General features: G+C 36.0%; 1 protein-coding gene across 3 annotated transcripts in view; it reads left to right on the top strand.

Moving 5' to 3' along the window:
• The window catches only part of MIPOL1 (mirror-image polydactyly 1), a 384,568-nt gene that overhangs the window by 205,282 nt on the left and 160,193 nt on the right, over positions 1–19,093 (top strand). The gene's annotated exons all lie outside the window — the stretch shown is intronic.

Here is a 19,093-nt window from a genome sequence, read left to right as displayed (position 1 = left end):
ATGGCTGAGTGGTATTCCATCATATTTTTATAACTGTGTTCTATCATGCATATATACATATATCTCCACAGTTTCTTTATCTGCTCATTGATTAATGGGCATTTGGGTTAGTTCCATGATTTTGCAAAAATTGAATTCACAAAATTTAAGATTTTGTGTATTGTACTGCTATAAACATGCGTATACAAGTAAATTTTTCATATGACTTCTTTTTCTCTGCGTAGATACCCAGTAGTGGGAATGCTGGATTAATTGGGATCTCTACTTTTAGTTCTTTAAGGAGTTTTCACAGTGTTTTCCATAATGGCTGTACTAATTTACATTCCTACCAGCAGTGTAGAAGTGTTCCCTGATCACTGCATCCATGCCATCATCTTTTGATTTTTGGATTACGACTATTCTTGCAGTAGTCAGGTGGTATCGCATTGTGGTTTTGATTTTCATTTCCTTGATCATTAGTTATGTTGAGCATTTTTTTCATGTTTGTTGGCCATTTGTATATCTTCTTTTGAGAATTGTCTATTCATGTCCTTAACCCACTTTTTGATGGGATTTTTTTTTTTTTTCTTACTGATTTGTTTGAGCTCATTGTAGATTCTGGATATTAGTCCTTTCTAAGATGTATAGATTGTGAAGATTTTCTCTCTCTCTGTGGGTTATCTGTTTACTCTGCTGACTGTTCCTTTTGCCATGCAAAGCCTCTTTAATTTAATTAAGTCCTGACTGTTTATTTTTGTTTTTATTGCATTTGCTTTTGGGTTCTTGGTGATGAAATCCTTGCCTAAGCCAGTGTCTTTAAGGGTTTTTCTAAACTTATCTTCCAGAATTTTTATAATTGCAGGTCTTGGATTTAAATCCTTAATCCATATGTAGTTGATTTTTGTATAAGGTGAGAGATGAGAATCCAGTTTCATTCACCTACATGTGCCTAGCCAATGATCCCAGCATCATTTGTTGAAAAGGGTGTCCTTTCCCCACTTTATTTTTGTTTGCTTTGTTGAAGATCAGTTGGCTATATTTGGGTTTATTTCTGGGTTCTCTATTCTGTTCCATTGGTCTATGTGCCTGTTTTTATACTAGTACCTTGCTATTTTGGTGACTATAGCCTTATGGTATAGTTTGAAATCAGTTAATGCAATGCTTCCAGATTCATTCTTTTTGCTTAGTCTTGCTTTGGCTATGCGTGCTCTTTTTTGGTTCCATGTGAATTTTAGAATTACTTTTTCTAATTCTGTGAAGAATGATGGTGGTATTTTGATAGGGATTGCATTGAATTTGTAGATTGCTTTTGGCAGTATGGTCATTTTCAACAATATTGATTCTACCCATCCATGAGTATGGGATATGTTTTCATTTGTTTGTGTCATCTATGATTTCTTTCAGCAGTGTTTTCTCGTTTTCCTTGTACAGGTCTTTCACCTCCTTGGTTAGGTATATTCCTAAATATTTTATTTATTTATTTATTTTTGCAGCTATTGTAAAAGTGGTTGAGTTCTTGATTTGATTCTCTGCGTGGTCACTGTTGGTTTATAGAAGAGCTACTAATTTGTGTACATTAATCTTGTGTCCGGAAACTTTGCTGAATTATTTTATCAATTTTAGGAGCTTTCTGGAGGAGAGAGTTTTCAAGGTAAACGATCATATTGTCAGCAAACAGTGACAGTTTGACTTCCTCTTTACAGACTTGTATGCCCTTAATTTCTTTCTCTTGTCTGATTGCTCTGGCTAGGACTTCCAGTACTATGTTGAAGAAGACTGGTGAGAATGGGCATCCTTGTGTTTTTCCAGACTCAGAGGGAATGCTTTCAACTTTTCCCCATTCAGGATTATGCTGGCTATGGGTTTGACATAGATGGCTTTGATTAAATAGAGGTATGTTCCTTGTATGCCAGTTTTACTGACAGTTTTAATCATAAAGGGATGCTGGATTTTGTTGAATGCTTTTTGTGCATCTATTGAGATGATCATGTGATTTTTGTTTTTAATTCTGTCTATGTGGTGTATCACATTTATTGACTTGCACATGTTAAACCATCCCTGCATCCCTGGTATGAAACCCACTTGATCATGGTGGATTATCTTTTTGATATGTTGTTGGATTCGGTTAGCTAGTATTTTGTTAAGGATTTTAGCATCTATGTTCATCAGGGATATTGGTCTGTAGTTTTCTTTTTTGGTTATGTTCTTTCCTGGTTTTGGTATTACGGTGATGCTGCCTTCACAGAATGAATTATGGAGGGCTTCCTCTTTCCCTCTTTCTCTGTCTTGTGGAATAGTGTCAAAAAGATTGGTACCAATTCTTTGAATGTCTGGTAGAATTCTGCTGTGAATTCGTCTGGTCCTGGACTTTTTATTTTTGGCAATTTTTAAATTACCATTTCAAACTCACTTGTTATTAGTCTGTTCAGGGTATCTAGGTCTTCCTGATTTTAGGAGGGTTGTATGTTTCAAGGAATTTATCCATCTCTTCTAGGTTTTCTAGTTTATGTGCATAAATGTATTCATAGTAGCCTTGAATGATCTTTTGTCTTTCAGTGGTGTCAGTTGTAATATCTCCTGTTTCATTTCTTAATGAGGTTATTCGGATTTTCTCTCTTCTTGTCTTGGTTAATCTTGCTAATTGTCTATCAATTTTTTTTTAACTTTTCAAAGAACCAGTGTTTTGTTTCACTTATCCTTCGTATTTTTTTGTTCTGTTTTGTTTCAATTTCATTTAGTTCTGCTCTGATCTTGGTTATTTCCTTTGTTCTGCTGGGTTTGGGTTTGGTTTGTTCTTGTTTCTCTAGTTCCTTGAGGTATGACCTTAGAATGTCAGTTTGTGCTCTTTCAGTGTTTTTATGTAGGCATTTAGGGCTATGAACTTTTCTTTTAGCACCACCTTTGCTGTATCCCAGAGGTTTTGATAGGTTGTGTCATTATTTTCATCCAGTTCAAGGAATCTTTTAGTTTTTATCTTTATTTCGTTTTTGACTCAATGCTCATTCAGGAGCAGGTTATTTAATTTCCATGTATTTGCATGGGTTTTTTGTTTGTTTTTTTCTGAGATGGAGTCTCACTCTGTCGCCCAGGCTGGAGTGCGGTGGCACTATCTTTGCTCACTGCACCCTCCACCTCCTGGATTCAAGCAATTCTCCCGCCTCAGCCTCCCAAGTAGCTGGGATTTCAGGTGCATGCTACCATGCCCAACTAATTTTTGTATTTTTGGTAGACAGGGGTTTCATCGTGTTGGCCAGGTTGGTCTCAAATTGGCTGGTCTTGAACTACTGACCTTGTGATCCACCTGCTTCAGCCTCCCAAAGTGCTGGGATTACAGGCGTGAGCCACTGCACATGGCCTATTTGCATGATTTTGAGGGTTCCTTTTGGAGTTGATTTCCAGTTTTATTCCACTGTGGTCTGAGAGAGGGCTTGATATAATTTCAATTTTCTTGTTGAGGCTCATTTTATGGCCTATCATATGATCTATCTTGGAGAAAGTTCCATTTACTGTTGAATAGAATATGTATTCTGTGGTTGTTGGATGAAATGTTCTGTACATATCTGTTAAGTCCATTTGTTCCAAGATATGTTTTAATTCCGTTGTTTCTTTGTTGACATTCTGTCTTGATGACCTGTCTAGTGCTGTCAGTTGAGTATTGAAGTCCCCCATTATTATTGTCTTGCTGTCCATTTCATTTGTTAGGTCTGTTAGTAATTGTTTTATAATGTTGGGATCTCCAGTGTTAGGTGCATATATGTTTAGGATTGTGATATTTTCATGTTGGACAAAGCCTTTTACCATTGTATAATGTCCCTCTTTGTCATTTAACTGTTGTTTCTTTAAAGTTTGTTTTGTCTGATATAAGAATAGCTACCCCTGCTCACTTTTGGTGTTCATTTGCATGAAATGCCTTTTTCCACCCCTTTAAGTTTATGTGAGTCTTATGTGTTCGATGAGTCTCCTGAAGGCAGCAGATGGTTGGTGAGTTCTTATTCATTCTGTGGTTCTGTATCTTTTAAGTGGAGCATTTAGGCCATTTATATTCAGTGTTAGTATTGAGATGTGAGGTACTATTGCATTCATCATGCTATCTGTTGCCTGGGTACCTTGGTTTTTTTGTTTTTTGTTTTTGCTTTTTAATGAGGTTCTGTTTTGATGTGTTTCCAGGATTTGTTTCAAGATTTAGTGCTCCTTTCAGCAGTTCTTGTAGTGGTGACTTGGTAGTGGCAAATTCTCTGAGCGTTTGTTTATCTGAAAAAGACTGTATATTTCCTTCATATATGATGTAGCTTCGCTGGATACAAAATTCTTGGCTGATAATTGTTTTGTTTGAGGAGGCTTAAGATAGGGTCCCAATCCCTTCTAGCTTGTAGGGTTTCAGCTGAGAAATCTACTGTTAATCTGATAGGCTTTTTTTTTTATAGGTTACCTGGTCCTTTTGTCTCATAGCTCTTAAGATTCTTTCTTTCATGTAAACTTTAGATAACCTGATGACAATGTGCCTAGGCGATGATCTTTCTGTGATGAATTTCCCAGGTGTTCCTTGTGCTTCTTGTATTTGGATGTCTAGGTCTCTAGCAGGGCTGGGGAAGTTTTCCTCAATCATTCCCCCAAATATGTTTTCCAAACTTTTAGATTTCTCTTCTTTTTCAGGCACACTAGTTATTCTTAGGTTTGGTGTTTAACATAATCCCAGCCTTCTTGGAGGCTTTGTTCATATTTTCTTATTCTTTTTTTCTTAGTCTTTATTGGATTGGGTTAATTCAAAGACCTTGTCTTCAACCTCGAATTTCTTTCTTCTACTTGTTCAATTCTGTTGCCGAGACTTTCCAGAGCAGTTTGCATTTCTATAAGTGTGTCCTTGTTTCCTGAAGTTTTGATTGTTTTTTTCTTTATGCTATCTATTTCCTTGAATATTTCTCCCTTCACTTCCTGTATTGTGTTCTGGATTTCCTTTCATTGGGTTTCACCTTTCTCTGGTGCCTCCCTGATTAGCTTAATAACTAACCTCCTAAATTCTTTTTCAGGTAAATCAGGGATTTCTTCTTGGTTTAGATCCATTGCTGGTGAGTTAGTATGATTTTTGAGGCTGGGGGTGGTGTTAAAGAGCCTTATTTTGTCATATTACCAGAGTAGGTTTTCTGGTTCCTTCTCATGTGGGTAGGCTCTGTCAGAGGGAAGGTCTATGGCTGAAGGCTGTTGTTCAGATTCTTTTATCCCACGGGGTGTTCCTTTGATATAGTACTGTCCCCCTTTTCCTATGGATGCGGCTTCCTGTGAGCCAAGCTGCAGTGATTATCTCTTTACTGGGTCTTGCCACCCAGCAAGCCTACCCAGCTCTGGGCTGGTACTGGGGGTTGTGTGCACAGAGTCCTGTGATGTGAACTGTCTATAGGTCTCTCACCGTGGATACCAGCACCTGTTCCAGTGGAGGGGGTGGGGGGGAGGGGTAAAATGGACTCCATGAAGGTTCTTAGCTTTGGTGGTTTAATGTTCTGTTTTTGTGCTAGTTGGCCTCCTGCCAGGAGGTGGCACTTTCCAGAAAGCATCAGCTGCGGTAATATGTAGAGGAACCAGCAGTGGTCAGAGCCCTAAAGTTCCCAAGAGTATATGTATGCCCTTTGTCTCCAACTACCAGGGTGGATAGGGAAGCGCCATCAGGTGGGGACAGGGCTAGGTATGTCTGAGCTCAGACTCTCCTTGGGTGGGGGATCAGGACGAAGTTCCCAGGTCAATGGAGTTGTGTAGGTAGGAGCATTATAGCTGCCTCTGCTGAGTCATGCAGGTTGTCAGGAAAGTGGGGAAAGCCAAAAGCAACAGGGCTCACCCAGCTCCCATGCAATCTAAAGGGCTGGTCTCACTCCCACTGTGGCCCCTCTAACAACCCTAAGTCTGTTTCCAGGCAGTGGGTGAGCTGGGCTTAAGAACTTATCCCAGGCTACCTGCCTCTGAGCTGCTAAAGAGAAGAGCTTGGTTCTTCCCCTACCTGTGGAGTCTGCACATTGGATTCATGCCATCCTGTGAGTTCTGGCCAGGAGACTTCTTGCCCCATTTAAATTGATACAAAGTTCAGCTGGAGATTTCCTTCTCCCTGTGGTGTTTTCCCCTGTGCCTCTGGCTGCCCTCTCATTGGATTCCTGTGGTGCCAGGCAGGAATGGCCTCCTTGGGGACCCAGCAAGCTCCCAGGGCCCTTCTGCTGCTTCTTCTACCCCTGTATTTTGTTCAGCTCTCAAAATTGACTCAGCTCCAAGTAAGGTGGGAAACTTCTCCCACAAACTAGACCTTCAGTTTCCCCAGTGGGGCGGTTGCGGTGGTGGTGGTCACGAGAGGATTATCTCCTTTCCCACTTCCGCAGGTGGGGCACTCACAGTATTTGAGGTGTCTCCCGAGTCCTGCAGGAGCACTCCACTTCCTTCAGAGGGTCTGTTGGTCCTCTTAGGATTCCTGGTTTGTTCTTGCAGTTGTTCTGGAGCTAAAATTCATGATGTGAGCCTCCACATACTGCTCTGTCCATCCGAGTAGGAGCTGCAATGTAGTCCTGCCTCCCATCTGCTATGATGATCTGTCCTCTCAGGCCAACCTTTTCGTATCTTCTCTGGCCATCAACAATGATAGCCACTGTAGACATATGTCTAAGGAGACCACCTCAATTTCTATAGAATAAAGAAAAATCATTAAGCAGTTTTGCATATTTTGGGAAAGTGAAAAGTGATCAAAAGCTTATAATATGAAAACCACAATATCACAGGTAAGCAAATCACACCCCTTCTAGCAGTGCTATGTACAGGGTATGCAGGACATTGAACTGATAAAATCTTTTCATTTTTCTTTGATAAGAAGTTTATAGACTAAATGGAAACTCCCAAAATTTACCTATGTGTTATGTACCCCAGAAAAGGCAGATAAATGAGGAAAGTCTAGTTTTTATTTGGACAATATATCAATAGTCTTTTTTTATGATTTCTTTGGTTTTATTTAAACCATGGAAATCAAGATGATGATGTGAAACTTCATTTTTGAAATAAGAGTACCTAATAAGTAGCGGAACATTTGTTGTCATATTTTGACACATCACTTGATATACTATAGAAAGCATTATTGCTATTAAGTGCTGACAGAATCAGCTCTACACTGTAAGAGGCCAATGCATCTCTTATGAAAATTTTCGTTTTTGTTTGTCCATAAGACAATTTAGTTGCAACCTCTGAATGAATATGTGTATTAATAACTTCACTCAGTTTCATAGACCAGTCATGGAAACCATACAATAATGTGTGTTTCATGTGACTCAAGGTAACACAGCAGCTGCTAGTACTGGTGCCATTTTGGGAGGAAAAATAAAACAAACCTCTGAATGATTAAAAATACTTGCCCTATGAGATTCCATCTTCATATGTGCTTTCACATCTTCTCCAATATGTCGAATCCCAGATTCTTTTCTGTACAGTGTACAGTATATTCTGTTTTTGTCGTTTATCTCCCTAAGCCAGTGATGCATTCTTCCATTTAGTCTTCATTTTTTATGATATCTGAGTCATGGTGGCATTGGAGTTGTCGTCATTCTCATTTTCATTATCTGAGCTCTTAGAAAGGATAGTGATAATATTCACAGTGTTAAAAATTAAACTAGCACTCTTTTGATACAAAGCACAATAGTTAATCCACAGAGAAAGTCAAAGATGGGTTGTTAACTTTCATATTTACCATGCACTTAAGTTGTACACTTAAGTCACATCACTAGGAGTGATGCAACAATGGATGATCCATTATTGTCAGTCATAAATTATGCTTGCTCACATTAATGGTCAGGAAAAACAGCAACTACAGAAAGCAGATAATCTATGCCATGTCCATTAGACACTAACACCAGTGTTGTTTTTAGCTTTATTTTTTTGTACCACCACATGGATTTGTACATTTCCCCCAAACGTGGTCACCTATTGCCAAAGACTGGGACTTTTTAAGTTTCCCAGAATGATTGATCACCCACTGGAAAACTCTAATATTGTACAGTGGGCTCTTGAAAGTGAAGCAAAGATTATTTTTGGTGAAGGAGGAATTGGACAAGCCCTGAAGATTTTTGCCTGGAGGAGTGGTACTATGTATGACTTGATAATATGAGAGTCAGAGGACAGTAATCTCACGTTTTAATGGCATTAATTAGGGCAGGTATAAGAAGATAGGAAAGACTGACTTGGAGGCTATTAAAGTATTTCATGAATGAAGTAAAGAAGATTGCAGGGCTGGGGGACCTTAAATAACAGCAATAGTAAGAGATAGGAAAGAATGTGAGGCATTTTGAAATAAGTAGCAGAACTTATTGACTCGCTCACTGGATATGGGAAATGAAGGAGATGTTTTAAGATAACTTCAAGTTTTTAAGACTGACTAATTAGAGAAATAATGTGACTGACAAAGACAGTGAAATTGAGTTTATTTGATTTTTCTAAACAAGTAAGTTTAGAAAATGCCTTACTTAAAGCATAAGTAAGATATATGGTTGGTGTTTGAATATACTGGGACTGAAGCTTGTTGATAAGGATAGTACAAAGCCTAGTTGTCCACTCTGTGGGACCAATATAAATTCCCTATGGAGTCAATGTTATCCAAAAGGGGGACTATTTTCCACTTGTATGGAAGCAAAATAAATACAACTTTTAAACATTTGAATGAATAATAGAGAAGAAGCAATGGAATGAAGGTTATTTTTACTCCAACTACCTAACTCCAGGTTTTCTTAGATCTTGGAAAGAAACTACCCCTTGTCCTGTTAATGGTTGTGCCCTACAGAAACTTGCCAATCTACCTAATGAGGAAACTGCTTACTACTCACTTGTTTGCATCACTACTATTCTAAATATGCCAGTTTTGAAATGTGCTCAGGGAATCCATACCGTTTGGTATGAATAGCCTTTGAGAGACCATATGCAATTCAGGGAATTTGGTTGGTCCATGAAGAAAGACCACGTGTACCACATAGTTGGCTCCCTTGAGTCTTTTTTATTTAAAGAAGAAGAAAATGTTAAAAAAAAACAAAAATAAGACTTCTTATAGAGAACCAAAGATATTTTGAAGGAGTGATAAAAAAAAAGACCACTGTTTAAAAAATATAATAGGTGATTTTAATATCAATGATCAGGGACAAAAATATAAATAATGATTTGGAACAGCAAAGGGAGAAACACTAAGAAAAAACACAAAGAAATGGAGTGAAATGATCAGAAGCAAAACATAATTTATGGAAAATGGAGTAAGTGCAGGAGCAAGAGAAGTCACAGAGAAACCACATTCAAAGAAATAATAAAAGAAAACTCAGTTGAGCTGAAGGAAAACTTGAGTTATCAAAATGAAAGTCCATAACAATGTCTGAGTAGAATAAATAAATTACATCTTTGCTCATGTAAATTTATATACATATGCTAAATATATAGACATGTCTGGGCAAAATATCTGTACACTAATGGTGAAGAGAAAATGTTATACCTTTATAACATTTGTTATAAAATTGTATAGAGCTGATTATTTACAAAAGAAAGAGCATCACAGCAGCATAGAATTCCTGACTTGCAGTATTGGAAAACAAGACAGAGCAACTATGTTTATCAATCTTAGAGGAAAAGACTGCAATTTGAGGATACTATATCTAGCCAAAATATCATTTATAGAGGAGGGCAAAACAAAGACTTTATGTTCATAGTCATAGGACTATGAATATACCCCTTTTTTTCTTCCTGCAGGAATTACTTGAAGAAGTATTATAGCTAAAGGAAAATTAAAACAGATATCCAAAGAGGATAAAACATTGTATAAGAATCAGTGAAAGGTAGTCTATCTTAAAATTTATAGATAATTTTAAAGCAGTGATAACTTTAATTGTGATGTGTGTTAAGGAAGGGTCCTCAAAATACGTTACATAAAATAAGAAAAATAAAAAGTATGGCATGGAACTAGTTTTAAATTACTCCAAATGCACTATAGGAGTAGGAGTTATGGATAGAGGAGGTTTAAACATCTTATTTTTGCTTTAAATTTTTTCCTTTGTTGATTGGGCATATCACTTATGAGATGGTGCAAAACTGAAATTAATGTCTTGAATATGACATTCAGTAAAGCAAAGATGATTATTTCAGTTAAGAGAAAGAATTTTCTTATTCATAGGGATATGCATGCTGGGTAAAACTAAATTAATATCTTTCTATGATATGATTATATATCACATGATTTATTAAAATGTACTTTCTGAACAATTATTAAAGACATCTTCCTGATTTTAAGGTTTGCATTTATATTTATTATTGAAAACATTTAATGAAAGCTTACATACTACCATCCGAAACTACAGAAAGAAAAAGGAAAAAATTTGCCACCTTTTGGGGAGATAAACATACCCCAAAATGCATATAAAATTAGATCAGTACTATAATAGATACACTCAGAAGCTAAAGTGAAATAGGAAGAAGATGTGAAAGACTTAACTGTGAGGATATTTAGGAGTCTGCCAATGAGCAAGATAGGAAAGGCGTACCGAACAGTGGGCACCTGTGTTATGGATGAGAAAATGCAGGTGTTTATCCGAGGTAATTAAGCCGTCCAGTGAAATTCTTAAATTGAAATGCATTGAAATTGGTGTGAAAATGAGATATCTTAGGTGCAGCCTGTTGAAAGCAGTTCTGAATGCTTGAGTCTTGTTTCAGTGTTTTTAAATTCTAGATGAATTGTGGCCTAAGTATTTTTAAATTTCAAAAAGGCAGCATTTAGAAGAATTGTGTGTAGTAATCAGATGTTCATTATATATTGCCATTAATTTTTTCCAAAGGAAGGAAGATATACATATCGTGGCTTATTTTTAAACAGCAATGAGCTTAGGAACTGTGACCGTGAAACAGGTTTCACTTCTCCCTTCCCTGTTTAGGTCACCTAGGATCTAATGAGGAGACGGCAGGCCTCTTGCTTCAGTAGTAGCCATGGCTGCTCTGCCTGGTTATTTAAGATGGGTAGAATTGTTAGGCAGTAGCCACAACCTGTTCCTTTCCACAGAGGAGAGAGAAGCACGATTAGCTGTTACATTGCTTGTGTACTTTTCCAATATTCCTGCCTAGTGGGAAGGGAAAGGAGGGCTACCCAGTATCAGGGTGGAAGATATTTACTGTCACTGCTACCATGCTGAAAAGTTAGTTCTTTTCTTAAAATTGAAAAATCACAGAATAATTATATGGCCTAATAGAGATTTTCAAACATAAATGCTAATGTATTGTTACTCGGTTTACACATTTTGTTAGCTTCTATGTATCAGGGGATTCCCTGTAAATTCCAGAATCTTAAATATTACAAATTCTCATGGGAGGTTGGTTTTATAGAGATGGATAATTTTTTTGGTTTTGGTAATGTGCTTATCTCTCTTGTTTTGTAATTATATAAATGTTGAAATTTCTACTTTAGGAGCCATAATTACATAGAATGTGATAAGACAGGTTTCTAGCTTTTTTTTTTTTTTTTCCAAATAGAGATGGAGTCTCACTGTCTTTCAGAGTCTGTTTTTGAACTCCTGGCTGCAAGCAATCCTCTCACCTTGGCCTCCTAAAGTGCTGGGAGTAATGAGCCACTGTGCCTGGCCTCTAGCTAATATTTTTTATATCAGACACCCAAAATACTTCAGTGGCAACCTACGTAATATTACTTTAGAAAGTTTGGTTCTGTTCATTGTTTTTTATTACAGCCTTTCTTGGTGAAATGATTTATTTACATGTTATTTAAAGTTTCTGTCCCTGTTAATTGTCGTGATGTCTAACTGAGGTGTTAAAAACTGATAAGCAGTAGGCTTTTCTATTTAATGCTGGAAAAACAAGCTGCTTGTGATGACCCAACAGGGACATGAGGAAGGTTTGTGAAAGGGGTGCATTCATCCAGCTCTAATCCTTGTTTTCAGAAAGGCAGTATCTTTGAGTGTTCTCTAATTAGTGAATAGATATGGTTGTAAATTCTTGTAGACACCTCTTTTGTAGGACAGAGATGGTTTGCCTGGCTTGTCTAAATCTTTGTTTTACATTTCTTGTAAGTAAAAATGTAAGATGAATATTTAAAATAGGAAACATAAAAGTAATTTTAAAACATGTAATTAATGGTACTTTATCAATGTGGTCCAACATAGCATTTCTTTTTTAACATCCTCATGATTTTCTGAATATTGTATTTCAGAAAACGGTGTCTACAAAATAAAATGTTTTTATTTTTTGTTCGCTTGCTTGTTTTGCTGATTTCTTTGTATACATGAAATGTTTACTGCAATGAAATAAATTCTTTTTGGGTTTGGTAAAATTGCTTCTACCAGTCACCTAGGAAATATAAGCTAGGGAACAAGTCACTGATATTTAGTCATACCAAGAGGAAATATATTGCTTCAGTGAACTGAATATAAAACATGATCAGTGAAAACACCTGGAAATCAGAAAGAACTGATTTTAGTTATGCTTCTCTTTTTCAAAGAACTTAAGTGCTTAGCTATTATTGTTAGTGCTGGAGAAGTAAGTTGGCAGTGACATTTGAAATATGATAAATAAAAGCCTGCAGAATGTCTGCTTCTACTTGTAGCACTTGTCTGATTCCTTCTCCAGAAATTGCATAATGGAAACTGCCATAGAGTTAATGCCACTCTAATGTATCACCGTTACTTGTTTTAATAAATGCATTCTCTATTGCTTTGTAATGATAAAGGTATAGTTACTGAAACTGTCAAAGTTATAGAAAGAGAAGAATAGGAGCTTTTTGTCTTTATCACCTGTATTAATAACTGGAGATAATTACTGCAGAGCAGCTGGCTGTTGGTTTTAGGGAGCATCAATTGTTCTTCTTACCCAGCTGTTGACTAATAAGGATAGTCAACACATCTGTTTCAACAGCTGGTAATTAACAAAAGCCTAATTGCTGAAACTCTTTTAACATCCAATCTGTGAAAAAGAAGGGATGTAGAAGAATATTATTTACTTTGTGCTTTGCACTTTCTGAAACCAGTTTCTCTTTTTTCTCTCTCCTCACTTTTTTTTTTTCTTACTTTGAACACCACTGCCTTTGTATGAAGCATTGAATGGCAGGAGAACACAATATGGTAATCCAGAGCTTAACTTTTTCAGATCTTTGTTGGTGTTTCTTATTGCAACATTTCTTTGCTAACTTGCAAGATAAAATGGATCAAAAGCATTTTGAGTAGTTCCATACAACAGTTAAAATCCGCAGCAGTGTGCCCTAGGCTGTGCTGCTGTTGTCTGAAGCATCCAAAAGGAAACAGGGGATTCTTTTTTCTTACGCTTTTCACATGCTTAGATACTACTCCCAAATAATTTCCACATTCATATACAGAATTTTTGTTTAAATTACTGCATATGTGATTAACGTAAATGAAGTCAGCTTTAGCAAGGCCTCTTCCTGTGGTTAAAAACTATTTTAATTGTCATCTCTTAAAAACTTAAGTTTACTCATTTTAATGCCTATATGTCAACTTAAAGTATTTAAGAAAACTTTTAGCGTATTTGTGAAATCTTGCTTGGTTTATTTTACATTAAAATGTGATTTGGTCTTTTAAAAAAGTTTCTTTTAAATTAGATAACTTCGATAATTTCTTGTTGATTTTTATAATAAATGAATAAGATATTTGCCGGCTTGGACATGGACACCTGAATAAAACTGTTTCACAAATGAGAGATTTATAAATTAGTATTTCTTTTATTTATATACTTTTAGTACTTTAATCGTGAACTGTTTCAGTAAAAAAAAATCTTTCATATAGCCTTGATTATAAATGTGTTATTATGTGTTTCTGCAGTTATAATTGTTTGCTAGATATGAATTAATGTGTACATGCCAAAAAATTTGCTAATTTTTCTCCAATTTAAAAAGTTTCCTTGTAAAACAAAATTGATGAAAATATTTTCTTTAAAAGTTTTTTTTTTTAATTTATTTATTATTATTATACTTTAAGTTGTAGGGTACATGTGCATACAATAAATAAAATTCATCTAAGTAGGTAAAAAAAAAAAAAAAAAAATCAGTAAGAGATGACATCAAGAGTAGGGGACTCTTGTTAAATAGACTTAGCAGTAATCTAACCCTGACAAGAAGACACCCAATGTCTTCTCTGCCTTTGCAATTGAGGTATAACTTTCATACTGTGATATGTACAGCTCTTCAGTATGCAGTTTGATAAGTTTTCACAAATTTGTATTACACTTTAATGATGATATAACTATCACCCAAATAAAGATATAGAACTAAAAACTAAAAAAAAAAAAAGTTTTTTTTTTCAGTTTTCATGGCTGTTTTTTCAATAGTCATTTTCATATTCTTTTACACTTTTTTTATAGCCTATGCACTTAAAAAACTTTTTGATGAATGAAAAATGTATTTGTATTAATTAAAGATAATATAATCATACTGATTTTCCTTTTAATACTTTCATAAAATTTTAGAATAATCTTATGGTTAATTTGCTAGACAATTATTCTGGTGCTTATTTGACTATCTGACAAGTCCTTAGCTAAAATGATAGACAAGTTCACTTGATTTAACCTGCTTCACTAACTTTTCATTTGGCAATATTTCTATGCAGGCAGTTCTTTAATTGATGTTGAAATGGTACAGAAGAAATTCTACCCAAGTGCTTGTCGTGGACTGAATTGCAGATTGCATAATTTCAAAATTTTTTGCTGGCAAGACAAGTTTGGTTCAGCATGTGTTCAGGTGATGAAGTGTACTATAGATGTAGTGAAAATACATACACGATCCTGAACAAATAAACAAAATACTGCTTGCTAAAATTCTAACTAAATAAAAGGGCACTGGCATGTAGAGAAATGTTTACGACTCAAGTATAAAGGCGAGAAATATTGTCATTTTGAGAAATGTTTGCTTCTTGAGTTTAAATAAGAATTTAATTTTCTCTGTGTGCTCATGTTCTTAGGTAGTACCAGAGAGCTTAGTGAAAGGAGTGTATCATGCCATGAAAAAGGAGAGTGGACTTTTTTGAGGAACCCACATTCCATCTGATGTTTTCAGTGTTTTCTTGTGCATAATTTGTTTTTATTTCCTGAGAAAATGACCTCAAGAACCGTTGGTTTGGTAGATGAAAATTCAGTAATTTAACAGATATTTTCTGAAGACCATTAAATGCTATGTGATTAGTCTCTGTTCTAGACATTAAAAGTGGTAAATCTCATTAAAGGATGAAGAGACTACTAGTGAAACCAGTGAAATAGTCAGTGGTTTTTGCATCTCAGTAAGAGTGGCTTTCAGAGGTGGAGTCAAGAAGTCTCAGTATTTAAGTATATAAGTAAAGTAATGGACATCTAACTAGCAACAGATTTAAGATTTTAGTATCTTTTGAGCTAGAGTTCATTCAACTTAAAAGTTACAAAGAAAAGATAAAGTCTCCACAGTCTAAATTAATGCACTAAGAAATCGTTCAAGACAAATATTTTAAATTGTAAAAGGCTTAAGTAAATTATAACAGACACTAAAAATAAAAATACAGAGTTGTAAAATAAATGACAGGAAATGGACAAGAGCTAAAAATTGGAGTAAACAGTGTTACCTCTGGAGTTAATCGCAGTAGTATATAGTAGCACATTTGAGATTGGAGAAGTTGGGAGAGTAGTTAATGCATAGATAGAGTCACTAGTAATCCAAAGTCTAATTCTGGTTCTGCCACTAACCTTTCTATATAACCTTAAACACTGAGTGTTTAAATAGATCATTTCCTAGTGAATGGTTTTCCTACACCACGGATTTGTTTCGCTAAAGGATACACATTGTTAAAGGCAGTTGGGAGGAATATTTCAATTTCTATTTTTGAACATCTTATCAATTATATAATTAGTTATATATACCTTCTAAAGAGTGACACTATGGTAACCTGTAACTATATATATGTAAGTTTGAATATGTGGCAGTTATTGGATATCAGAGACTTATAACATACACCACTCAATTGAACCACATCAGCTGCTTTAGTGATTAAACTGCTTTAAATAGTTCTTATTTAAATAATTCTTACATAGTGTTTAATGTAGTGAGAGACCAGTGAGAGAACAGTGAGAGACCACTGTTTAGACAGGAAGGATATTGTCACACAGGTAATACCAAGCTTAAAAATGATAATATTGGAAATTTACCTTGTACTATTCTTAATCATTTAATCAAAATTCTTATCTAACCAATCTTTATATCTCCCAGTACACTTTATTTTTTCTTTTCTTTCTTCTTTTTCTTATTTTTTTTGGAGACAAGGTGTCACTCTGTCACTCAGGCTGTGTGTAATCATGGCTCACTGCAACCTAGAACTCCTGGACTCAAGCAGTCCTCCTGCCTCAGGCTCCCGTGGAACTGAAACTACAGGTGTGCACCACCACGCCTGGCTAATTTTTGATTTTTTGTGTGTGTGTGTGTGTGGAGACAGGCCCTCACTGTGTTGCCCAGTCTGATCTAAAACTCCTGGCCTCAAATGGTCCTCCTGCCTTGGCCTCCCAAAGTGTTGGGAATACTGGCGTGAGCCACCACACTCAACTCTCCCAGTATTTCTTAAAAAAAATGTTAAGAGAAAATATTATTATTAGAGTGATTATATCCAAAATTTTATTTTACTTTTCATATATTGTGATTTTAGACTAGAAGACACCACATTAAATACTTGAAAATGTCAATCTGAAACTTTTTTTGTTGTGTGCTTTTTTTAAAAAAACAAGGTTAGGTGCAGTGGCTCACACCTGTAGTCTCAGTACTTTGGGAGGTCAAGGCAGGCAGATCACTTGAGCCCAGTAGTTCGAGACCAGCCTGGCCAACGCACTGAAACCCCATCTCAACAAAAATTACAAAAATTAATTGGGTGTGGTGGCACGCACCTATAGTCCCGGCTACCCAGGAGGCTGAGGTTGCAGGATCGTTGAGCCCCAGTGGTCGAGGCTGCAGTGAGTTGAGATCGCACCACTACACTGCAGCCTGGGTGTCAGAGGGAGACCCTGTCTCAAAAGAAAAGAAAAAACAAGTCAGGAAAATTATTTAAATAAATAAATAAACCAAGCTAATCTACCAAATGTGAGAATTATTAACAGTGTCATCTATTTTTGATGGTTGCGATATGTGTTAACTTTCAACATAGACTTCTGCTTCCTGCAGTGTGGCAGGCAGATACTGCAGTGACCGTCTTGCTGCTAAACTGCTAGGTCCTAGATGAAACCGTTTCATCCATGCCAGCATTGCTGGTTTCACAAAAAGCATATGAAATGTCTAAAGATTTTACTTCACCAAAAAACGGGAGTTGAACCAGAGGCAACCCCCTTCCCTATGATAAGCACACAGAAGGGCCACAGCAGCCCTAAGAAAACACATCTAGAGGAATAGTTTGTATCATCATTTTGGTCCCAATCCTTGGTCAGCAGCAAGGCTAGGGATCTGAAACAGAAACTCCTGCATTAATTCAGGCCTCTTGAACTTTAGGAATTGTCTCCCTTGGCTCCCTCATGAAACAGATGCAAGTACTCCTTGGAAGAAGGCATCCCCAGTTTAGTCCAGCAGTATTCCCAAGGTTATTATCAGGAAAATTTGATTTCAAAATTAAAGATCAATCAAGCACATCAGGAAGGAAACCATCATGAATGACAGCAGATACAACACAACAAAAACAAACAAATAATAAAATCATCTAAAGAATATAAGTAGCTATGTATGAAATGTTTAAATGATATTTAAATAAATACAGTATGAACCACAGCCCTGAGTAATCCACAGGTGCTTTCTAGGAAGCACTAGGCAAATCTGGAGAAAAAAAGTTGCAAGTTCTTACAAAAAAAGACAAAAAAATTATTTAGAAATAAAACACTCTGCAAGACATTGACCATCAGGTTACACACAGCCAAAAAAATAATTTGTGGCTGGGCGCAGTGCCTCACACCTGTAATCCCAGCACTTTGGGAGGCTGAGGCTGGTGAATCACAAGCTCAAGAGATCAAGACTATCCTGGCCAACATGGTGAAACCCCGTCTCTACTAAAAATACAAAAGTTAGCTGGGTGTGGTGGCACACGCCTGTAGTCCCAGCTACTTGGGAGGCTGATGCAGGAGAATGTTTGGACCCAGGAGTCAGAGGTTGCAGTGAGCCGAGATCGCGTTACTGCACTCCAGCCTGGTGACAGAGTGAGACTCTGTTTCAAAATAATAATAATAATAATAATTCATGCATTAGAAGACGTGTAAGTTGGAATATATCTAAAAAATTACCCATAATTCAACAGAGATAGATGAGTCAAATATTAGGAGATTTACAGTAAGATGGTTCAACAAGCATTTAATTGGACTCCGAAAAGGAGAGAATACAGGCCATCCAGGAAAAGCATCATTAGAACTGAAAATGACTGAGATTTTTCTAAAACTGATGGAAGATACCTATCCATAGCAAGATAAGAAATCTAAACCCAATCACACCATAATCAAATTGAGGAATTCTAACATGAAATAATTCTAAACATCTAGCATTCTAACATAAAATTATAAAAGTAGCCAGCCAAAGGAAAAATACAGATTCCTTTCAAATGAGCAACAATTAGACTTGAAGATGACCTCTCCACAGAACAGTGGAAGTCAGGAGACATTAGAATAATGCTTTAAATGTACTAAAAGAAAATAACTGCCTGTTTAAAATTATACACCAACATGAATATCCCTCAAGAATGAATATGAAATAAAGACATTTTCAGACAACTAAAAACTGAATTTTTACAATTTCAGAATTGTAGTAAAGAAGCTTTCAGGAGCTGTTGTTTAGACACAGGTACATGGTTCTATAAGGAACCCCCCAACCAGGAAGGAATCAGAACACAGAAGAAAAGTGACTGATATAAATGAATATTAGTTCAACAAAATAATAATATTTTGGGGGGTTTAAAACTATGTAAAAAGAATTAAAATACATTTATAAAATAGCAAATAAATTAGGAGGCAATTAAATAAAGTTAAAGGATTTTAAGTTCCTCTTATTGTCCAAGAGTATTAATATTAAATTTTCTCTGAGCCAAGCTACATCTTGTAATTTCTGAGATAACCATTAAAAGAATAGAAAATGAAAGTATGGCAT

The sequence above is a fragment of the Papio anubis genome, chromosome 7 (genome assembly GCF_008728515.1).
Source record: "Papio anubis isolate 15944 chromosome 7, Panubis1.0, whole genome shotgun sequence".
NCBI lineage: Eukaryota > Metazoa > Chordata > Mammalia > Primates > Cercopithecidae > Papio > Papio anubis.
This window is presented reverse-complemented; position numbering and strand designations above follow the sequence as displayed.